Source organism: Leopardus geoffroyi, chromosome B2 (assembly GCF_018350155.1).
Source record: "Leopardus geoffroyi isolate Oge1 chromosome B2, O.geoffroyi_Oge1_pat1.0, whole genome shotgun sequence".
In the NCBI taxonomy this organism is placed as follows: Eukaryota; Metazoa; Chordata; class Mammalia; order Carnivora; family Felidae; genus Leopardus; species Leopardus geoffroyi.
Window position 1 is genome coordinate 8244975 of NC_059332.1, and position 25128 is coordinate 8270102.

At 46.4% G+C, this 25128-nt stretch overlaps 1 protein-coding gene across 8 annotated transcripts in view; it reads right to left on the reverse strand.

Annotated features, from left to right (window-relative positions):
- CDKAL1 (CDK5 regulatory subunit associated protein 1 like 1) overlaps nucleotides 1-25128 on the reverse strand; it is a 715645-nt gene that overhangs the window by 52004 nt on the left and 638513 nt on the right. The window lies entirely within an intron of this gene.

Sequence of the window (25128 nt, forward strand, 5' to 3'; positions counted from 1 at the left end):
TTGTTTTTTTAAAGATTCCACATGTAACTGAGCCCATACGGCATTTGTCCTTGTCTGACTTATTTCACTTACCATATTGCCCTAAAGGTTCATCCATGCTGTTGCAAATGGTAACATTTCCCTCTTTTTATGGCTGAATAATATTCTGTTACATACATATATATATATCATCCCACATCTTCTTCATCCGTTTATCCACCGATGGACACATAGGCTGTTTCCATACCTTGGTTACTATAAATAAGGCTACAGTGAACACAGGGGGGTTAGTGTTTTCATTTTCTTGAGATAAACACACAGAAGAGGAACTGCTGCTGGATCATATGGCAGTTCTGTTTTTAATTTTTTGAGGACCCTCCAGACTGTTTTCCACACTGGCTGCACCAGTTTGCATTCCTACCAACAGTGCCCCTTTCTTCACATCCTCGCCAATGCTTGTGATTTCTTGTCTTTTTTGATATAACAACCATTCTAATAGGTATGAGGTGTCACTGTGGTTTTCATTTCATTTCATTTCATTTCATTTCATTTCATTTCATTTCATTTCATTTCATTTCATTCGATGTTAACTACCTCTCATGTACCTGTCGGCCATCTGTATGTCTTCTGTGGAAAAATATCTACTCAGATCCTCTGCCCATTTTGTAATCAGATTGTTTTTTTTTTGCTAGTGACTTGTAGGAGTTCTTTATATATCTTGGTTATTATTCCCTTATCACATATCAGATAGATGATTTGTAAATATTTTCTCCATTCAGTAGGTTGCCTTTTTGTTTTGTTGATGGTTTGCTTTGCTGTGCAGAAGCTTTTTAGCTTGATGTAAGAAGCAGCTATCACTTAGTTACTCCTTCAACAGAGACACATTCAGACATGCACCATGGGCCAGATGGCCTCAAGTTAGGTATGGGGAAATCACATTTCCTTTCCTGGAAGTGTCAGACCAAATTGATGATTTTCCAGATTATATACAGCATATACGAGACAGAGTGTGCGTTTATGGAGAATCAAGGCAGAATTCATGAAGCATAACGTTTATGTAGAGTGGAATCATAGGAAAAACGTTAACTTTTAGGGATGCAACCACATCCACTCGGCAAAAGAAGGACAGAGGAAAAACTGTGGAAGCCATTTGATTCCACAAACGTATCCCTCAGGGTGGAGGTTTCCAGCCGGGGCCCTGCTGCAGGAGGGCTGCCCCAAACTCGAAGAGGGGTCTGAAGGGGTCTCGGCGGCCAGAGGGACGGGCCCTCCACATGCGGCTCCCTCCGTTACTCCGCTGGGCAGTGTAGCCACTACCACTTTCTCTGTGCGCCAGGCACGGACAAGGTCGGAAAGTCCTGCTTGGAAGGAGCACGAAGAGTGAGGAGTCACCACCACACTGCTTTTTAGGTGGTCTCTCTTCCCTGATGCTTCTTCCTGGGGGTGCAGAGGAGTAAGGGGGGAGGCACCTGGCTGCTCTCCAGATGGCTCTGGTTTTGTAAAGTGTAATTTTAATTATATAAGATTTCCGCCTTGTGTACAGGCTTTAGAATCGGTGCCTCCCCTTCTGAAACGTGAAACAACATTTTGAGGGAGGGGGAGGGGGAGGGGGCAGGGGAGGAGGGGAAGGTTGTGGGGAAGAAGAGCACGGGTGGGAGGAACGAAGTAGGGGGAGGAGGGGGCGACCCAGAGGCAGGACAGCATAAGGCATATCCGTGGAAGAACGCGCGGAGAAATACACAGAAGCACACATTATTTTGCTTATTCTTTCCTCCCAAGCTCCCCAAGAACCCCCGCTGACACCTTCGTCCTCTGCGTGGGAAGTGCGGGCTGCAGCTGGGCCAGCAGAGGCACTGGAACCGCACGTTCTGGAAAGGAACAGAGGCAGGAATGGGCAGGGTCTGTGGAAGGGAGGGGAGAGAACGAGAGGAGAGCGTCCAGTGACAAGCTGAGGTGGGAGGTGACGGACACCTTCGTTAGGATGCTGGCAGGAGGCATGGATAGGAGGGACGGTGGACTTTGGGCGGAGAACCAACAGGACCTGTGTTCAGATGAGTTAATGAGAGGTGCCAAGACTAGGAATGGGGAAATAAAAAATCACCTTTACAATCCAGCCTCCACTGCCTAATACTTCCATGTGACGGATGTGCAACAATTCTTGCTTTGACTGTAGGAGGCTAATTGCAAAGTCACCGAAACTGTTAACCACAAGGATAAAACTCTCGACCCAATGGCAGTCGAATCGCTATTTACTTCGGCGCTCCATAGGTACCTGGGCTGATGCCCTGCGTGGTCCGTCCCTCAACAAGGGACGTGCACCCCAAAAGATGGAGCTCTCCTCCCCCGAGGCAGTGGGGGCGGCGGCCAGAGCACAGAGGTGCACCCAAACCTGCCTGCACCCCAGAAGACCATCCTCTTGTGCATCCGGCTTTCTGTGTGATGTGCTAGGGTTAAGAACATGTGGACAAACTTTTATTTTGACTAAAAGTAGTCTTGGGGCGCCTGGGTGGCTCAGTCAGTTGAGTGTCTGACTTCAACTGGGTCATGATCTCACAGTTCGTGGGTTCGAGCCCCGCATCGGGCTCTGTGCTGACAGCTCGGAGCCTGGAGGCTGCTTCGGATTCTGTGTCTCCCCCTCTGTCTGCCCCTCCACCACTCACACTCTGTCTCAAAAACTAAACATTAAAAAAATTAAAAGTAAAGTAATAAAACAAATTAAATAAAAAAAACTAAAAGTCATCTATCTCAAGGACAGCACTCATATGGATGCACTACAATGACATCAACGATGGGACTTCTTCCAACGCAGGGAGGCTGTCTAACTCACCTCTGGCCTCTTGAAACTGCACAACTACAGGTATAGAGCAGGGACTCAGTAAATGTTTAGCAGTGAATCAGTGAATGAATGAATGAATGAATGGGGGTGTGTAATCCAGATGAGATCCAACCGGTCAGAAAGATGCCTTTCCGTGTCACTGGCAACCGACATGGTCTATGATGTGTTCAGGGAACTAATCTACACGAATCCTAAAACCTCGCCTCTAGAAATTAAATCAACGCTTCTTCAGTTTGGGTTTAGAAGACCATAACTAAGACCACAGACCGTTCCCCAGAGAAATGTGGAGGTCCCCGTGCACATCTGCACGCAGCCCCCCGTCACGCTTCACGCTGTACGACCTCAGGAGGATCACAGACACCCTCACCCAGGAGTAGATCTGGACAACACAGAGACGGAAGCTTTCTTTTTAAGAAAAAAATATGAATACAAAATTAAGTACAGGGCCCTGGAAGGGGGCCCTCAAAGAGAGGCTCTGAAACGAAACCTCTCCCAGCTTCTAGAAATATCCACCTCTGTTCCACCCCAGGCTCTGAATGCTGGACCTTGGTGCTGCACCTGCCATTCAAGGAGCTGTCACTTGGTGATCGCTGCTGCCAGCTGGGGCAGGGGTCAGGCTGACCTGGGCAGGGCGAGGTGCGTCTTAAAGCCTTACGCATTTGGTTGAGCTTATAAAACATTCTGCTTCACAAAGCTGCAGTGCCTGTGCTCTCAGCCTGGAAAAAAACCCTCGGCTTCTGACGGTTTCACAACATTTCTTCTTCTTCTAACTCATTTGCCATAAAATTGCTCAAAATATGAAAGTTACTTATTAAACGACCATAGTGGGTCAGCTGTAGTTGTAGTCAACATAGCCATTTTTTCCCCTGGGTATTACTCAACACCCCCCCCCCAACACCCCCATCACATACCAAACACACCAGAATATAAAGTGCTCTGGTGACAAGCCGCCCTCCTGTTCCTAGTGGCCACGTCCACACCACAGAATCGCACACGAGCTCCAGGAAGCCCACCTCACCTGCCAGTCTCCCTCAGATCAAAACACAGCAGGAGAAGGAAGATTTAGTCTGTCTACCGCACTGTGCCTCTTTTATTGTCTTCACCTTTTACCGATTCAAGACCTTGATTAAAAGAGTCTGATGATGTATTTTTAAATATAAGGTTGAAAACAAAAAAGGTTTCTCAGAAGACAGTAATCAGCAGGCAGCGAGCTCTGCGTACTTCAGCTGTCACTATTGCTGTGGCACTAAAAGAAAAGAAACTTGAAAATACAGGAAACAGAAGGACTTTCTCATCAAGTCCAAGATGCTCAAACACAGCAGACCTCTACACAGTGAGAAGGAGCATTCACGAGTAGGAAATAACGTGGCATTCCTATAACGCAGTTAAAATAAAAAGCGCTTATAGGTGAGGTGACGATCAATACCCAATCGTGAGGTAAAAGTTTATGTGTGCGCGCGTGCACGACTGCACGCAGAGAACGATGTGTGTAAGTGACTTAGAGAAAAAGTTAGTATGGTCAATAGTTCTGGAAAGTAGACAGAAGGCTCCAACCCTCCCTAAACTTCTTTTTAAAAAAACATTTTTTTTTAATGTTTATTATTTATTTATTTATTTTTTTTTGAGAGACAGAGCACAAGCAGGAGAAGGGAAAGGAAGCACGAGAGAGAGGGAAGACACAGAATCCAAAGCAGGCTTCAGGCTCCGAGCTGTCAGCACAGAGCCTGATGTGGGGCTCGAACTCACAAACCATGAGATCATGACCTGAGATGAAGTCAGATGCTTAACCGACTGAGCCACCCAGGCACCCCATTCCTCCCTAAACCTCTTTAACATTACTGCCAAAAGTTAGTGGGGCTCCTGGGTGGCTCAGTTGGTTGAGTGTCTCACTCTTCATTTTGGCTCAGGTCACGATCTCAGGGTTGTGAACTTGAGCCCCACATTGGGCTCCGCACTGAGTGTGGAGCCTACTTAAGATTCTCTCTCTCTCCCCCTTCCTCTCCCCCCCTCTCCCTCTCTCTCTCTCCCCCTCCCTTCCTCTGCCCCATCCCCACCTTGCTCACTCTCCAAAAAAAATAAAAAGAACTAAATCTTTAAAACAACATTATTACCAAAGCTTATTAATTCTTGAAGTTCAAGACGCACTTCTCTCAAACTATAATGCACCCAATATGAGAAATTTTACTGCTTATTAAAACTAAACAAACACCAACTCTCAAACTTACACTTCTTAAGAAATAAAACTCCACTTACAAATGCCTTTTTTGAAACAGACACAAATTTGAAAGGAGGTAGGATGTGACCTTTGTTCAATAAAGATCCCTATATTTATCCAGTTATAACAAACTAAGGACAACTCTGAGAAAGTGTTAACTTTGATTAACATGGGCTCTTCCCCCCCCCCCTTGTAAATCTCACTGCTTCCTTGATTAATTTCTAAACATGTTGCTAATTCTTTTTTTTTTTTAGTTTTTATTTATTTACTGGGGGGGGGGGGGGGGGAAGGGCAGAAAGAGAGAGAATCCCAAGCAGGCTCTGAGCTGTCATCACAGAGCCTGATGTGGGGCCCGAACCCACGAACTGCAAGATCATGACCTGAGCCGAAATCAAGAATCAGATGCTTAGCCGACTGAGCCACCCAGGCGCTCCTATACTTGCTAATTGTTAACGTACCCTACTAGTTTTCAAAAGGCTAGTTTGTTAAATCCTATTAATGTAAGAAATCTGTGAATGTAGAACCAAGTACATATTCTGAAAACGAAGCCAAACAAAAAGAACGTTGATGTTCAGGAGCTTTACAGATCAGATCAACCGGGTGGAGATAAATGAAGGCTTTAGAGACAAAATTCAGTCTAGTCAGATGGTGACAACAGTCCATCCTGAATTATCCCTTCCTTGGGCGGTTACCCAGGCATTGCTAGGGAAGGGAGAGAGCCCCACACACGGTCACACTGCACGCACCAATGTCAAATGACACCAGTTCTGGGGACAGGAAGTACGCTGGTCCCAGACTCTAATCCCATCTCTACTGGAGGATTTTGGGACAAATGATTCATCCTCTCTGTTTCGACATAAAGTCACCTAAAAAAACGGAGGTACTATTAGTATTTTCACATCATGGGGTTGTTACGGGGATCGAATGAGATTTGTATATTCAGTTTTTGAGCACATAGAACTCAAGATTAACAATATTCCGTGGTAGTTTGCAGTTCTAAATACCAAACTGCCTCAAGATGTTCTCTTTGTAAAATGATAAGGTCACTATGTTATCTATTTCTCAAATACGATTAATTGATTTATGCTACTTTTGTCCCTTACGCATCATCAGGGGACACACGGTGTGTAACGAATGAGCGTGGGTTTCGAATTCCTACAGGGCAGAAACCGAATCCAAATTCAGACACTTAGCAGCTGTGAGACCTTGGGCAAGCAGTGGAAACTCCCTAAGCCTTGCTACCTCTCCTATTAGGCAAAGCCATCTCAGTATCTACCTTTAGGTGATGTGGAAAGGGGGGAAAATACCACACCCAGCGCCCTGGTGGATGCCTGGGATACAGAAGGTCTGGATAAAGGGCTATTTTACCCCAGCCCAGCAGTGGGACTTGGGACGTGGGGAAGGCCAGAGCGTCCCCCAGCACTGAGCAAAAGTAGCCAGTGAGACGGACACGTGCGGCCCTGGGTAGCATCCTCAAGCACTCGCCCACAAGAGAGGGGCTGTGCCTCGCTTGCGCCGGCGTCTTTTCCCCTCTGGGCTCTTACTCTGTGGAATGAGCCTTCTGGAACGGCTCTTAACTAAAACCATCTCCTACATGAAAAGAAACTCGAATTCCACAATTTATGACACGGGATTCAGCCATCAGATGTGCCAGGGGCCCATTTTTACATCTGCTTTCTCCTTTGATATTTAATTTTGTCATAAACTTTTTTTTTTCAAAGAATCTAAAAACGAGGGAAAAAAAGTCACTGTCGATCCCACAAAGGTACATACAACCTTCCTGCCCTTGCTCTGTGCCCAGCCTGAACCAGCCAGCTCCCCCCCCACCCACGGTCTTCCCCCTGCCTCCTTATCGTTCTCCCAGGGCCCCGTCAGACAGGACCTCCTGTAGGAAAAGCTCTCTCAACCATCGCCCGGCCCCAGAGGACAGAGGACTCAGGTCCTTCCCTCTGTGGGGCTGGGTATCCTGCTGGCTGGCCCTCACCATGGCACCCGTCAGTGGCACCTCTCTACTCCTGCGTGATCCTGTGTATACTCCTTGAAAGGGGCCTCTCCAATTGTGCCTTGGCCCAGCATGGGGGGGGGGGGCAGTGCTAGCTGAAGGAGTATTTGCATTTCTACCTGTTCCTCAGTGCTGGGGATTCACATTTTATACAAGTGCGGACAGTGTTCCATACAAACTGCCGTGTGCCTATTCTTGTATTTATAAGATTCTTGGGTAAATGGAAGAGGGGGTCAAACATTATCCATACACACAGCATAAATATAAAATAGTAGCAATGGGGAAAAACTTACCAGTGGAGAAGGAGTGTGGTATATTAGCTTTCTATTGCTACTTGAATAAATTACCGCAAACCTCAGGTTTAAAAAACTTTTTTAAGTTTGTTTGAGAGAGAGAGACAGAGACAGCAAGCTGGGGAGGGGTAGAGATAGAGGGAGAGAGAAAATCTTAGCAGGCTCCATGCTTAGCTCAGAACCTGACGTGGGGCTCGAACCCACAAACCTTGAGATCATGGCCTGAGCCGAAATCAAGAGTTGGACACTCAACCGACTGAGCCACCCAGGCGCCCCCAAACCTCAGGTGTTTTTTTTTAATGTTTTTATTTATTTTTGAGAGAGAAAGACAGCACGAGCAGGGGAGGGGCAGGGAGAGTGGGAGCCACGGAATCTGAAGCAGGCTCCAGGCTCTGAGCTGTCAGCACAGAGCCTGGTGCAGGGCTCAAACTCACGAACGGCGAGATCATGACCTGAGCCGAAATCGGATGCTTAACTGACTGAGCCCCCCAGGCACCACAGGTTTTAGTAACATTCATTCTCTTGCAATTCTGGAGGTCAGCGATTCTAAAATCAAGATGTCAGCAGAGCTGCGTTGTTCTGGTGGTTCTGGGGGGTTGACGGGGAGGGGCGCTGGTTTCCTTGCTCTCTACCTAGCTTCTAGAGGCGGCCTGTATCCGTTGACTTGTGGCCTCTTCCCTCCATTTCCAAAGCCAGTAGTAATGGCTTTTCGATAAGGATCCTTGTGACCTACATTGGGCCATGGGGATAATCCAGGATAATTTCTCCATCACCACCTTTAACTGAATCCCATACCTGAAGTCCCTTTTGCCATGTCGGGCAACATTCACAGGTTGCTGGGATCAGGATGTGGGTTATTGTGTGTGCGCGCGTGTGTGTGCGCGTGTGTGTTGCACGTTGTGCTCACCACTCCTGGCACGTGTGAATCCCCATTTTCCCATTACCCCACCAGGTGAGCTCAGTGCAGGCAGTGCCGAATACCTGCACGAGAGAGTGCAGTCCACGTTTACAGGGAAGAGGGGTGCAGGGCACCTCCCTTCATGGCTGGCTGGCCGTGAAGCTTCCCGGAGGAGGAAGAGGGGGGCTCCAGGACTCAGCCTCTGCTGAGGTCTTTTCCTTCTGCCAACACAGACCTGTGAAGCCACCACGTTGGTCCTACTCACGGCTCTTACAGCCGAAAGAGAGAAGGACCTGAAGGACGTAGTTGATTAATGTTCTCTGAAAAGATACTTGTGCTCCTTTGCATTCTATATTTATATTTTTATACAGATGCAAATATCCTGTCCTGTTCTTGGGAGCCGAATGGGCTTGGCCTTCCAATGGAAAGTCGTGCTGTTCTGAGGCCTCACCTGCATTTCCTCCTCTTTATCAAAAATATTTATAAATTAATACATATGACCACAGAACCAGAAGCATGAGGATCCAGGAGGACAGGGGGACGACGGCCTCTACATAAAAACACTAAGTAGAATGAGAAACGTTTATGCATTGGTCACCATGTGGCCGGTAGGATTGCGAGTATTCTGTATGCATTCTTTTCTTCCTCCCCAATTCCCAGGGAAGCTGTTCACAGGACTTCATCCCAGCTTGCCCAATTTACACAGAGCAGGTATACCGGCGAAGCAGAGGAGAGGCCTGGCTTCGGTCATGGTGAATTTAGCATTGGTCGTAATGCAGCGCAGGTGCCCTTACAATGCGATGGGAAGAAAAACCAAGCGCTCCATAGAAAATGACGGTCTGGGTCAAGACTCCCACCCGGCAGACTTTATCCATTTTGCTTACTACTGCATCTCATGGAGATACTGGTGACATTTTGTGTCTCTACAGAGGCCATTCCAGGAAAGCCAGCCTCCCGTCTTGTAGAGGCGTTTCATGCTACCTGTCTTACGGTTCTGAACCACATGCTGAGATTCTTCAAGTGTGACCTGTAGATGGCACCTTGCTGAATTTTCTCTGAACGCGCGCACACACACACATACACACACACACTTGATCTGCTCACATTAGGACGTGCTGCAAAATGTGTTTTAATGAGGAACAGTTGGTCTGGTTCTGCTCAAATAAAAGATACCCCTGTAAGAGACTTGCCACCTGTCTTCCCATCTTGCAGTGCAGTGTCGAAGGGAGTTCTTCTGTCCCTGACACCTGCAGGTATTGCCAGGGTGCCCTCCGCGTGCCAGCTCCCTTCCTCCGACTGACAGACACCCTCCCCTCCGAGCCCCGTGTCATCACCAGATACGAGGACATACAGCGGACGACGGGTGCCAAGCTACCTCTCTCCACTGCTCCTCCAGACAATGCCTCAAACTGGGAGCATCTTGATACCCTATCCTTCTGAGTCCCCGATTATCTCCGAACCAAAGGTCTTTGTATTCTCTAGTTCCTGAAGTCTGTAAAGAATATTATATGCACACTCCATCAGTACACTGGCCTGTAGCTGGATCCACAATTTAAACCTGGGATCAATTACACCTGTTCATTTATTTGGGGGAGACTATTTACATTTTTAGCACTTCTGTCACAGAGTTACATGATGAGAGCACAGTACTGTCAGCCTTCCTGTAGCACTTTTGGGCACGGGCAATTCTGAATCAGATATTATTCTTACATGACTTTCCCCACACCCCCTCACCTCAAATGTGTCATTGCTATCAGGTCATTAAAATCGCAAAGGGAAAATCGTAAACCAGAACATGCCCACACACACACAAAATCACTACAATCTTGTTTTCTATCTTGTTTTGGTGACAGCAGAGTAAACATGAGGCTTTGCGAATAGGGCCAAAGATACATTATTAAACTATGTACTGTATGATCAAATGCATTTCAGACTATATTCTGGATAATGTTGCCTTGACGTTCAGCAAAGGGAGAGCTCTGATGAGCCTCTGCTTGGTCTGGGTGACTCCCCTCTTTCAGGGTGTCCAAACCCCTGGCTTGAACTGAGGCAAATGGAAGAAAGGGATGATCATACCAAAAATCAAAGCACAGCAGCCACCCATCACCTAATTATTATTTTCTGTGAGATCGTAATTCATCCGACTCGAGAGATACGAAAACAACTCTTAAGCTCTGAACTTCTTTTAATGGATTCAAAATATTATGTGTAAATGTTTCTCATGGCTCAAAGGCACTGTGAGTGCTTCAAGTGGAAGTTAACAGGGATGAAGGAAAAAATGTTTGATGGCTCATAACTCAAGATAAATTAGAGCTTAGAAGCACCTTCTTGTTTTTTTCCAACTGAGCCTGAACATACGGCCTCTGCAGAAAATCTATCAAAACCAAAGATGTGATCAATGCAAGCAAATCACGTTAAAATATACATGATGCGGTGCAATATACTGTCAGAGAAGAACCTCAAAATCTGATTCTGTAAAGATTACTTTAAATACCAAATCATCTTCATATCTGAAAGTTCTCTCTATCATGATTGTCTTTTAATTCCAAAATACAAACTTAAGGAAGCACCTCTTAAAAAATTTTTTTAATGTTTACTTTCAAGAGAGAGACAGAGTGTGAGCGGGCAAGGGGAAGAGGGGCGGGGGGGGGGGGTGGTGGAGGGAGAGGGAGACACAGAATCCAAAGCAGGCTCCAGGCTCTGAGCTGTGAGCACAGAGCCCAACACTGGGTGTGAACCCATGAACAGCAAGACCATGACCTGAGCTGAAGTCGGATGCTTAACCGGCTGAGCCACCCAGGCGCCCCAGGAAGCACCTCTTAATGTAAGTATCTCCAATGTAAACTGTTGCCCCGGTCCCTGATAATAAGGAATGCATACAGGTGGCTGCCCAGACTTTGTAATTCCTTCTCAGCCCTACAGTTGTGGGGTTCTAGCTGAATTCTGTCATCTTCTTTAAAGTTCCCAATCTTTCACTTAGCACCAGTTTCCATTCTAATACCTTACACTTGCCTAATTCTGGCTTGTTACATTTACCAAAATCAGTGGGTGAAGTGATCTAGAATAACACAGTATAAAAGCCTTGGCCAACAGTGGTGTTTGTCACTTGTTTACATACAACCTCTTTAGTTCTACAAAATCCAAGAGGTTGCAAGCTTTGCCAAAAGGTATGTTATCTGAGGTCTGGCATCTTAGCGGGAGAGACACTTATAGTTTTACTTCTTATTCATCGTGAGAAGTTTTTCTTACCACACTTAAAAACCAAGCTATTTATTTACAATGTCACGATTCGGCAATTACTCTAGAACATATATGTAGGTCTCTCTTTTGTTAACTAAGTATCAGCCACAGATGTATATAGAAGTACACACACACACACACACGGGGGTGGAAATAAAGAGGGAACCAAGAGGCGCCCTTAGAAACATGAAGTCAGTAATCACAATGTTCATGACGATGGTGGAAGTCTGAACCCCTCTATTCTGAAATACTGGCTGGAAATCAGAATCCACGCAAACTCAGGCTGCCCCACAGGTGTATCAAAGCTGAAGACAGGACAGGTGAATTGGACCCAGATGCTTTACTGATAAGGAAGTCTTTCTGATTTTTTTTTTAATGTTTTTATTTAGTTTTTGAAGGAGAGAGAGGGGGAGAGAGGGAGAGAGAGAGAGAGACAGAGAGAGAGAGAGAGAGAGAGAGAGAGAGAGAGAGACAGCATGGGTGGGGGGAAGCAGAGAGAGAGGGAGACACCGAATTCAAAGTGGGCTCCAGGCTCTAAGCTGATAGCACAGAGCCCAATGCAGGGCTCGACCTCACAAACCACGAGATCATGACCTGAGCCGAAGTCGGACGCTCAACTGACTGAGCCACCCAGGTGCCCCCAATCATCTCTTAAGCTACAACACAAACCAACCCTCGTTCCACGGAGTGTACTCAGGAAGCCGTGAACGAGGGTGTTGACAAACGGAACAATCAGGTGTATGAAAGTTAATCTTTAAGCAAGCAATTCAACTCAAAACAATTACTCCTAAGGATTTCTTCCCACTAGGTAACCGTGAGAGTGTGTTGACAGATATTTGTGTTTAAAATGACAAAGAAGTCGTGTGTGATGCTAACTGTTCTCACCATGCAACCCTCCCCTGTTCTAAGAAGCACTTTCGGTGATACTGGGAATATGGTTTGAGCATCAGGGAGTTCCATGAACTGCATGAAAGGAATAAAGTCGATGGCAGGCGCTTTGTTCGGTCTCAAAGAATCTCGTAAACGATGAGCTAACACGTAAAACGTTTCCTAGAGATCACCATGATGGTGATTCAGCTTGGAAGATGCAGATAAACTAGTTAAGAAAAATTACATGGTATGTATTTAAACTCAGCCATCTGAACAAAGTTCACATCTCCATTTTCCTCTCACTTCCAAAGTTCCAAAATCCATCCCAAGGCATTCTCATTTCCCCTTTCTATTTTGAATATGGAAAGTTATCAAAAAGTTAAAAACAACAGCCCTACCCAATGTCACTTAACAGCGAAGATTAATAGGAAGAGACTTCATTATTTATATCGCTATACAAGTGTGGCAGGCAGCCTCCAAGATGGCTCCCAGTGATCTTCGCCTCGGGGCGTTCACATCCTCGTGTAACTCTTCCCTTTCCCCTGGACTCTGAGCTGAATCTGACTTGCTTCTAATTAATGGCACTTGACATAAATGATGGACTTCCACTTCTGAAGTGAGATTACAAAAACCTGTGGCCTCCACGTTTTTCCCTCTCTGCTGGCTTGCTCTGAGGACAGCCGGCTGCCATGTTGTGAGCCACCCTGTGCTGAAGCCTGCGTGAGAAGACACTGAAGGAGACCTCTGACCAACAGCCACCGAGGACCAAGATCTCAGTCTCACAACCCATGGGAAACGGAATCGCCACCGCCACACGAATGAACTTAGAGGCAGGTATTCCCTCAGCTGACCTTCCAGCTAAGGCTACCCTCCTGGTCAACACCCCCAACGGCAGCCTCATAATAGGCATGGAGTCAGAGGCACCTAGGTGAGCTGTGCCCAGATTTCTAACCCACAGAAGCTCTGAGACGATAAATGTTTGTTTTATGTGCTACTTTTTGAGGTAATTTGTCACACGGCAATAGACAACTAACATAAGATGCCCGGTAGAGGGCTAGAAACTGATTCACACGTCGAGATGTGTCGAGACGTGATTTTTATAACAGAGGCATTTCAGACCACTAGGAAAGATGGACTTTCAATACAATTTTCTGGAACAACTGATTATAGACACAGAAAACAATGAAATTTGACCCCTACCTACCATCCTTAAAAATTAATTCCAGGTAGATTATTTACCTGGGAAAGGCAAAACTAGAAACATGTAGGTAATATGGGCAGAAAACCTTTCTATCCCCCAAGGCAGGGAAATAGTTCTTAGATCACAAAAATACAGGAAATTCTAAAGGCACCACGGAGAGGTTAAAAGACAAGCCACAAACTAAGAAAAGACACGTGCTTCACAGATAGCTCGCTTTTAGACTTTTATAATATAAAGAAATCCTAAAAATCAGTAAGGTATTAAGTCAACAGAAGAAAATGGACAACAGACTTACACAGACTCTTTATCGAAGAGGAAATCTAAATAAAGGAATCCAACAAATGTATACAAATATGCCAGCCTCATTTGTGATTAGAGAAATACAAGTTAAAAACAATGAGACACTGATTCACAGACACTGGATTGTCAAAGGTAAAAAGCCTGTCAGTATCCAATGTGGGTGACGCTGTGGAGACCCCAGACCCCCGCGACATGCCGCTGGTGATGACGTACATTAACAAGGCTACTTCGGGACACAGCAGCGTGTTATCAGGAAAAGAGGAAGCAACACACAGCTGACAATCCACCGACTCAGCTCCGAGGTGCATCGCTCAGACCAGGGCAACCACTGCATGTACCTGCCAAACTCCAGTCTCCGTCCTGGCTTACATGTTATGTTAGGAGCTCTAGCAGGGTTTGGGCTACAGACGGGGGAGGAGAAAACGTTGGTCTAAGTAGAAAAAGCAGCCCCAGGAGGTGAGGCTCAGAGCTGTGGGGCCAGGACTTCCTGAGAACGTGAGCTCTCTAAGTGTCTCCCTCACAACCTCCTCCTTTTCTCTGATGGGCCCCAGCAACAACCTGCCTCTCCCCCTGAGCGTTTCTCCTTTCCACCTCTCCACTGCGAAGGTGTTTCCCGCACCTCTTAAAAAATTCCTGGCCCATGTGGAAAAGAGAGGAGACGTAAACAGCCTCTTGGTCGCCAGTACACATCTTCTCACTTTTTGCTTGGATTCCACAGGATAAAGTCAGTCCCTGTATTCGTTTCCTGTCACTGCTGTAACACATGACTGAAAACGAATGGCTAAAACGACACAAATTTATCATCTTACAGTTCCGGAGCTCAGGAATCCAACGTGGGTCTCATATGCTGTCCAACTTCCAGAGGCGCTGGGGGAGAGTCCACTTCCTTGCCTTTTCCAGCCTGCATTCCTTGGCTCATGCCCTCTGCCTGCCCCTATCCCCCCAACACCTTCAAAGGCAGCTTTCCTGATGATCTGACCTCTGATTCTCCTGCGGCCCTTCTACTTATAGGGACTCCCAGGATTATACTGGGCCCACCTGGATAATGCAGGATACTCTCTTTATCTGAAGGCCGGCTGCTTAGCAAATTTAATTCCATCTGCAACCTTACTCCTCCTGGGCATGCGACCTAACACATTCACAGGTTCCAGAGGTCAGGACCTGGACGGCTCTGGGAGACAGTTATTCATTCTGCCTACCACATGCTCCAAGGTTGACGATGTTGAGTTGTTGGGTACGTACACTTCAGAGGACGCCATCCAAACTCTCGAGTCCTTTAGGTTTCCTTAATAGAAGACCACGGGAAGACCTTTAACTTCTACGAACTTCTACTATCCTGGAGGCTCTGTGTGAAAAATGAGGGTTGTTTTGCTCTGTGTCGTTACTAGTCCCCATCCTTCGAATAGCACAACCGAAAAACAAGACACTGAGTTGGAGAACTAGAAGTAGATCTCGAGTCAAAGCAGGATGTGATTTCTGGTGGGGCTACAGAAAGAGGATGAGAAGGTAAGCAGCACCCAGGCCAGGAACTCACAGGGCGCGGCAGACTGAATACATGAACGGCCCCGACTCTCCACACTCCCCGTGTCTGCGCCTTCTGCCACATCACTTCACAGCGCTCTCCCTGGTCTTGTCCATGTGACTTACTTTGGCCAGTGGGATGTTATCAAACATGATGCATGCCCTGGCCTGAGAAGTACTTTTGTATTTCTGCTTTCTGTTCTTCTTCCTCTGCCTTTACCATGAGAAGACGCCAGGCTAGCCTGATAAAGGAGGAGCCATGCAGAATAGAGCTGATTCACTCAAGGAGTCCCAGATGAAGCCATCTTTACCCGTTGGGTCCAGAAGCCCCGAGCTGCTTAGGCACCTTACAGCTCACTGCAGATGTCTGAGCAAGCCCAGATGACATGAGCCTAGTGGCTCTAAGGTTGTGTCATGAGGCATTTATAGTGGCAATAGTTCACGGATATATAAGATGACCAGGTATTTGGTCCTGCAATCCTTTTTAGTAAGGATGTCTATGTCTATGCCCATGTCCATGTCTATGTCTATCTCCAACACAAACACATTCATTCATTAACTCAATAGACGTCTCCTAAGCATTTGCTATGGCGTGCCATGCACTGTTCTAGACGTTAAATACAAAGACACGAATGAAGCAAAATATCTCAGCACTTAGGGATGGAGTTTCCATTTTAGTACCTGGAGACAAAGAAACACAAATATTTGGTGTGTCTGCTGGTGAGATTTTCCATGGGGAAAAACGGAGTAAGAATGGTGGGGATAGCTATTTTATAGAGAGCTACTCAGGAAGGACTCACTTATAAGGCAGTATCTCAGCAGACGCTTGATGAAGGAGAGGACGGATGGGTCACATAGGCATCTAAGAGAAGTGTTTTCCAGGCAGAGGGCCCAGCAAGTGGAAAGGTCCTCCTAAGGTAGTAGAGCTGATGTGTCCACATTCAAGAGCTGATGTGTTCAGCATGGAGACCCAGTGTGGCTGGCCCAGAACATTCAAGGGTGAGAAAGGTCAATGATGGCGTCAGAGAGCCAATGGTGGGGCCGAGACACTAGGACTTGACACTTTTGTTTCCACTGTGAGCGTGAGGAAACTCAACATTAAATTTTTTTTTTATTCTGGTAAGAAATATATATAATGTAAAATTCATTATTGTAATCATTTTCAAGTGCACAAGTCAGTGGCATTAATTATACTTGTCACATTGTACATCCATCACCACTATCTCCAAAACTTCCTCATCCCTCCAGAGACTCTGTAATCAATAGGAAATAACTCCCCAAATAAGTCAGTCAGAGAGAGACAGACACTGTATGTTTTCACTCATATGTGGATCTTGAGAAACTTAACAGAAGACCATGGGGGAGGGGAAGGGGAAAAATAGTTACAAAGAGAGAGGGAGGGAGGCAAACCGTAAGAAACTCTTAAATAGAGAATGAACTGAAGGTTGATGGGGGGTGGGGAGAGGGGAAAGCGGGTGATGGGCATTGAGGAGGGCACTTGTTGGGATGAGCACTGGGTGTTGTATGGAAACCAATTTGACAATAAATTATATTTTAAAAAAAGACAAGAAATAACCTCCATTTCTACCTCTTGCCCCTGATAACCTCTAATCTACTTTCCGCCTCCATAAATTTGCCTACTCTAGATCTTTCATATAAGTGGAATCATAACATTTCTCCTATTCTGCCTGGCTTTTTCACTTAGCATAGTTTTCAAGGTTTGTTCATTCACACGGTGGTATCGAAAATTCGTTTCTTTTTATGGATGATTAAATTTCCATTATATGTATGTATCGCATTTTGTTTATCCATTCACTTGCTGATGGACACTGGGGCTCTTTCCACCTTTTGATTATTGTGGATAATGCTGCTATGAATATTGGTGTGCAAGTATTGGCTTGAATGTCTGCTTTCCATTTTGGGGTACATATGCTAGGTCATATGGAATCCTTGATAGTTTTAAGCATAAGGGAGACACGATCTAATTTATATAGAGGGTAGAAACAGGGAGACCAATTAGGCAGATTGTGTTTATTTTCAGATAAAATAGTACAACACAGAAGAGGAAATTCCCTCCTACAAGAGTATCTAAAAGAAAACGATCTATGGCAAATAACACTATCCTGGACCATAGATGTTCTGTAATTGCTCAGAGGAACTGACCTCATCTGACGGGATAAGAGAAAAGAAATAGCCACTCAATGTCAATGAAAAAGGGGAACTTAAATCATCATCATGAAGTATTTTAGGCAACCGGACTTCACAAATGCTGTCGCTGGTGATATATGTGTCTGAAAAGACCAACGACCAAGTCTTCTTCTCATGGTACATGTGTGATTTGGGCAAAACATAACCCATGCCCATGGAGCATCTTGATTAACTAGGCCCAGATAAATCTTCACGGACTATCACCAGGCCCCCAATTTCATACCGCATATCCATCAATCACTTCCTATGTGCTAGGTGGTGCTCAGTGCTTTCCATGCATTATCTCATCTGTCAAAATCACCCTACCAAGTAGACTCTGTTACCCCCAATTTATAAAAGAGGAAACACACCTAGGGAGGAGTAAGTGACCAGCCAAGGATCATGCAGTTAATAAGGAACAGAGCCAAGAGTCCAAATCCACACTGTATGACTCCAAAGCTCATGTGCATAAGAGATACTCGATCTTTCAAAATGGATGTCTGCAAGAAAGAAGCCCTGGGAGCCAGGAGCTTCTGGAAGGAAAATGTTGATCATGATAAATTACATTTGCGATGATTCTTTGCTTTTGTGGTCCTTTAGATTTCTCTGTTGAGTGGTGGCAAATCTCAAGGGCACCGCATCCTATTTTTATTGGTGGACTTCCTACCAGATAAGCGTTGACCTGACATATGGCTCGAATGTTTATATTTACCAGTGATTTTATAGAATTGCATTGAGGAGACACAGGGGCAGAAAATCTGTTTCTACAAAACCCTTTAAATTTACAACACCTCAAACTACATTAGAAAACAGAGATCTCCATGGCTCTATCATTTGAGGCACATCTCACAGTCAATATTCTGAGTATGACGAGAGAAACAGGCTGTCAATTTCATCATTAGAAAGTAAATGGGAAGAAAACTGAAATCTGTGGTTAGGAGCATGCCCAGCTCTAAAGTACTCATCCCTACACTTTCCATGGAAAGAACTTAAATTTGCAAGATGGTTATCAGTTTAAAAGGGGGCTTTTGCAATCTGTTTATCGAGATGTCAGATGACTTCAAAGAACAGGCTGTGGGGCATGAGTAGAATTTTTTTAGCCATTGAACTAAACTGGCTTAGTTGAGATATCCTAAGTTGAAGTAACTGATTCTCAACTTCCCTGTCTTTGGTCGAGAAACTATCCATTCCAGCTTGCGTGTCACTGAAAGCCAAGTTCATTCAACAAATACGTACTGAGCACCAGCTACGTGCCAGGCGCTGTGCTAGGGCCTGGGGCTGGTGGGTACACAGGACACACAGGGTGGCGTTTTTCCTCACATGGGTGACTTTTACTGTTATGCTCACGCTTAAAAAACTTTCCAACAGGTCATCGTAGAAACTTCTAGTATTCACCCATATCTTCTCCTTATTTACTCATAAGTGTGTATTTCTCAAACATTTATTTTATTTTTTTTAAGAGAGAAAGCATGCACGAGCGAGTGTGAGCAGGCGGAGGGAGAGAGAGAGAATCCTAAGCACGTTCTGCATGGGGACTCCGTCCCAGAACGCTGGGATCATGACAAGGCAAAATCAAGAATTGGACGCTCAGCTGACTGGGCCACCCAGGTGTCCCTCCCAAACTCTTGAAGTAGGTGAGGCCATGTGAGTATTCTGGTCAGTAGATGTGAACAGAAACGCCATGTGGGATTCCTGTGCTGAGGCAGGAAAAAGCTGGGCTCTCCAGCCATCCTCTGCTTGCAGCCAACCTGCGTCCCAGGACTGTGTGCTACAGACGATCCCTGATTGCGAACTGCCCCCTAAAAGGTACTAGATGTGTTGCAGGGTATGCAGGAAGGAGAACTTTGCTAGGTTAAGCCTGAGATCTCTGAGTTCATGTGTTACGGAAGCAAAGCCTAACCTCTCACGGGCTGGTTCCGTGGGCTGTATGTCTCACGTATTAGGGATGAGTTCTATTCGACTTCAGACCCAGAGGTCTTACACTTCACAGCGAATGTCACTTTCTGCTGCCTCCCAACTGCCCACAGCGGCTCACGGATGCCCAAGCGAGGCCAGATTTGTTCCTGCGCCTTGTCACCTGACCGGTGTTCCTGTCACATGGAGAAAAACGTCCATCTTCACTTGCCTGATGAGGTCCTCTCCGCCCCCCAAGTCCAGTTCCAATCCCACCACGTCCGCGAAACCCTCTGCAGTGCAAATTGTTTGAACAGCCTCCTCGCACAGCCAGGCCTCCACACGGAGCGTTCTGCCGTAGTCATGCAGATTCCAAGGAACCTCTCCCATCCTCCTCCGTCCCTAGGCTGCAAGCTTGCCAGGCTCCACGCTCAGGTGCCACGTGGCGAGACGCTGAGTGTGAGGTAAGCTTCAGGGGGAAGCAGACGGGGCCTGGGTCCGCCCGCCTTCGGGTGCAGGGTGGGGCAGAGGGAACGCTTCTCACCGGCAGCTTCCATGTGGCTCTCGGTGTCGTTTCTGTCTTTCCAGCAGAACCTACTCGCCAGCCCTTCCAAGAGTCCTGGGAACTGTGCCCCTCTGCAGACCCCTTCCTGTTTAAAGTAGAGGAACACTCTTCTGTTGTCTACAAAGAACGTGACCCCCACCTCCCCTGATACCTCCAACCTTCAGAGGCTTCCTATCTTCCAATTTTTCTCATTTAGCACTTGATAGATTACACACTTTGTTGAATATGCACGTATCTTCTCTTCCCAGCTAGACTTTCTCCTCCTTGAGGGCAAGAGACCACATCTCAGACTTCTGCACCCCAAGCAGGGCTTACTTACACAGTACTGGGTCTACTTTAGAAATTGACAGGATGATCACATAATTCATCGTCCAAACCAGGACATTTTGGGGAGTGGAAAAAGGGGACTGTTATTAATCACACCAGGACAACAGGCATAAAGCAAGATGGTCCCAGACAAACTGAGACACATGGTCATGCCTGGCACTGATAAGGGCCGACCAAGGAAAACGGGAAAGACATCTGAAGGGAGCGTAACGCAGTCAAAGTGACAGCATGAGAGAGCAGTTCGGGACACCGGAGTTCCAATCATCACAGGAGCTGAAACCCTCCTGGAGTCTCCCTCCCTCCCTGTCAGCAGGGACAGGAGGTGGGGCTTACGTGACCTTTCATGTTTGGGTGTGGCTGAAATACCCCCTTTGGTTTTCGTAAGAAAGCTTTTTCCATTTGATGCTTTTATGACGAAGAATACCTTTTGTTCTAGATGAATTCACTGGGGACCTGGTAAAAATCATCCATAAAACTTTAACCCCGAGAGCAATGACATTGCACAGGCAGCCAGTACACCTACATGGGACCCTCTCCCTCACCCCAACCCTGGCCTACAAGGGGTCACACCAGAAGAGCAGCATTACCAGAACCCCCCGACTGGAACCCTCCTCGCCAGGGCCCCATTTGTTATTTCCCTGTCCGATATCTAGTCCGATCCTAGATGATATTATGGTCAGTTGATGTTGAAACACACCGTGAGAAGCCAGGCATCACCGGCATGTTGTTAGGTGTGACCAGTCTCCTCTCGGGGGTACTAACCTTTCCTCTTGTCCTCAGCCCTTCCTTGCTCTGAGCGTCTGCCCAGATGCCTCCGACCTCAAGCTCGCCGTGCCTTCCCCTCCCTTCCACGGTGTGGACGGTGGGTCGGGAGGGCGGGCCAGTGCCTGCCCCTGTGGTGGCTCTTGGTCAGTGTGCACAGCAGCGTCCACGTGTGCTGGCCCCTGTGCCCTGGCCCGGGCTAGAAATACTACTGAGGTAATACGGGGAAAAAGCCTTGCCACCACGCCCGTGGTAGAGGATCACCAAACGGGAGGAACTATTGTTATGAAGGCACAGCGGGCTCCCTGAAGCGTGCAGTTGCCCTCACCGAGCCCGGGTTCGAGCCTCAGGAGGAGCCACTCCACAGCAGCAACTGCGCGAGGCAAGTGGCATGCAAGCCAACTGCTGAGCCTCCTGTCTGAGGGTGGCACTCAAACAGGCCCACGGAAGGGACCGCAGACCTACGGAACACGCCCTGAACGGACGTAACCACACCGGCTCAGCTGGAATGTACTTCACACAGCTCAGCAGCATGGGATAAAATCTGCGTCTCTAGACCGTGAGACCCAAATACGTCCAGACGGGTCTGCAAAAGAAACTAGTCAGACGCACTATGAGAGAAACGGGACTGAATGTCCAACCTACCAGGGTTTTCATTGCGTGTGACGCCGATTTAACATATGGGCAGTTGAAGAATTCAATCTTATATAAAGTTTAAAAAGAAGGAAAAAAGAAAAAAATAAAAAAGAAACCAGAAAAACTGCTTGGGGTTGGGGCCAACATCTGAGGGGTGGAAGGGAAAATAGGAAGGGACACATCCTCATTCGCGTCTAACACGGTTAGCTGATCTGTTTGAAATTAGACCCACTTTCAACTGTTTTAACTTAATTATTAAGCCATTTCTTAACCTCATGAATGCAGTTTGCATGTGCTTTCAGATCTGGCCCTGAACTAATAGACCCTTTCACTTCAGTGGTTTTGGAAATGAATGTTAGATGGAGAGGAAAGCACCATAAGAGTGCTTTTGTAAGGGTCAGAGCTCTGAAAATATAGCGTAGTTTGTACATAAAACTCAGGACACCTGAATATCCTGCTGGCCCTTTGTCGGGCACCAAAGGCCAACCACGCCACCCTTCTGCTTCCGTTCCGTGGGCAGTCGGCTGTGTTGGTGCTGAGCTATCTAACTGCTCAAGTGAATCCATCATTGGGATCAAAGTCCCAACAGATGAGAAACAGGTGGCAGCCAGGCACCCCGGGGGCAGCCTTCCCATCACTTGTGAGAAACAGAAGGGTAGGTTGTGCTCTCTGTTCTAGAATATTCTCCTTTATTTATTTTTCGTAAAATCTATTGTCAAATTGGTTTCCATACAACGCCCAGTGCTCATCCCAACAGGTGCCCTCCTCAATGCCCACTTTCCCCTCTCTCTCACCCCCCATCAACCCTCAGTTTGTTCTCAGTATTTAAGAGTCTCTTGGGGCGCCTGGGTGGTGCAGTCGGTTAAGCGTCCGACTTCAGCCAGGTCACGATCTCGCGGTCCGTGAGTTCGAGCCCCGCGTCGGGCTCTGGGCTGATGGCTCAGAGCCTGGAGCCTGTTTCCGATTCTGTGTCTCCCTCTCTCTCTGCCCCTCCCCCGTTCATGCTCTGTCTCTCTCTGTCCCAAAAATAAATAAACGTTGAAAAAAAAAATATTTAAAAAAAAGAGTCTCTTATGGTTTGCTTCCTTCCCTCTCTGCAACTTGAAGAGGCATAAAGAGAAAGAAATGTCTGTCAGGAGGAACAGCCAATGCTACACGATTTGCTGTTGAATCTCCTGTTGAGTTGTTATTCTTATTACGTGCAGAAGCCTCCGAATTTGTCCATTTCGATCCGTCATTTTGCAGGAAATCCACAGCTCCGGATTACAACTTTTGCGGTGACAGAAGGTCGTGCAATGTTTACCTTCATTGATTGCTTTATTGCTTGGCATGTGTCACAAATTAATAATGATAATACGAAGAGTAGCCAACCTTTACTGACCGTTAAGCCATTTCTATGTAAATCCTATGACAGGTACTATCATCATCCCCGCTTACAGAGGAGACGGCGGAGGTGGGGAGAGGCAGAATAATATGCCCAAGGCCGTATTTCTGGTACATGGTAAAACAAGGATTCAACCCCAGGTAATCAGAATCCAGAATCAATATTTTCTTTTTTTATAAAATTTTTTTAACATTTATTTAAAGAGAGACACAGAGCGCGAGCAGGGAGGGGCAGAGAGAGAGGAAGACACAGAATCCAAAGCAGGCTCCAGGCTCCGAACTGTCAGCACACAGCTGGACGCGGGGCTCAAACCCACGAACTGCGAGATCATGACCCGACCGGAAGTCAGACGCTTAATGGACTGAGCCACCCAGGCACCCCCATAACTAATGTCCTTAACTGCTGTACAATAATGTAGAATGGAAGTAGAGTACATTAAAAAAAAATTAAGAGGCAGGAAATCTCTGATTTTTAAAACTACACTTAATCCCTTAATCAAATATTAATATACCTACTATGCACCAGGCACTCTGCCCACAGTATCTAATTTAATCCTCTGTGAACCAATTATGTCCCTTTTACGGACGAAGAAAATGTGATTCAAGGAAGCTCTACCAGAGCAGAGGCACATGTAAACCCAGACTGAGCCCAAACACGACAGACTCCAAATCTCAAGCTCTTTTCACAAAGCCACCCTACCTCTTCTTTCTTTAAGGCAATCCTTTGCTACTAGGAATAAACTCAGAAAGAGAGAAACTTTGAAATAAAACTCACTACTTAGAAGTTTAGAATTGGCAGAGAATTTTCTTCTTTTCTCTTTTCTCCCAGGCACAAAATGGCTCTGACTTCATAAGTGTCAATCTTAGTAATGGTAGGATTCAGGGCGCCTGGGTGGCTCAGTCGGTTAAACTTCCGACTTCAACTCAGGTCATGATCTCACAGTTTTTGAGTTCGAGCCCCGCTATGGGCTCTGTCCTGCAAGCTCAGAGCCTGGAGACTACTTCAGATTCTGTGTCTCCCTCTCTTTCTGTCCCACGCCCTCCCCTGCTCATGCTCCGTCTCTCTCAAAAACAAATAAACATTTAAAAAATTTTTAAAAAAAGGTAGGACTCAAGTGATTTGTTAGAAAGAACACCAGAAGTGAAACTAGTTACCCTTGGTCAAGCGGTGGTAGTGTTGGTATTCTCCTGTCTTCCTAACACAGACTTATAACTTGAATACCATTTTTCACAGAACACAGAGAAGATGGTTAACACTGACCATTTTCTCCCTCTCTGGATCCAGTGTGAGCCTGCACTGGAATATGAAAACTACCGCCCAGAAGTGATCAGTAAGACTCACAACTCCAAAAGGAAGGTGGTACGCGCCTGGGCTTAAAGACCCAGGCCTGACCTCACACCCATCAGAATGGCCACGACCCAAAAAACCCAGAAAATAACCAGTGTTGGTGAGGACGTGGAGAAGCAGAAACCCTTGTGCACTGTTAGTAGGAATGCAAAATGGTGCAGCTGTTGTGGAAAATACTAAAAACAGGACGACCATATGATAGAGTAGTTCCGCTTCTGGGTATATACTCAAAAGGTCTCAAAGAAGTATTCGAATAACCATATTCACACCCGCGTTATTATTCACAACAGCCAAAATGTGGAAGCAAGCCCAGTGTTCGCTAACAGATAGGTAGATAAACAACATGTGGTGCAGACATATAATGGACTATTGTTCAGCCTTCGAAAGGAAGGAAATTCTGAGACATGGTTCATAGTGGATGAACCTTGAGGACACTACGCTAAGTAAAACAAGCCAGTCAGAAAATGACAAGTATAGTATGATTCCTCCTGTTATAAGGTATGGCACCCAGAGTAGTCACATTTATTGAGACAGGAAACAGAACGGTGGTGGCTAAGGGCTGGGGCTAGTGGTGAATGAGGAGTTGCTTAATGGGAATGGAGTTTCAGTTTTACTGGAAAAAAAGTTATGGAGATTCGTGGCACATCGATGTGAATATACAGTACTTAACCC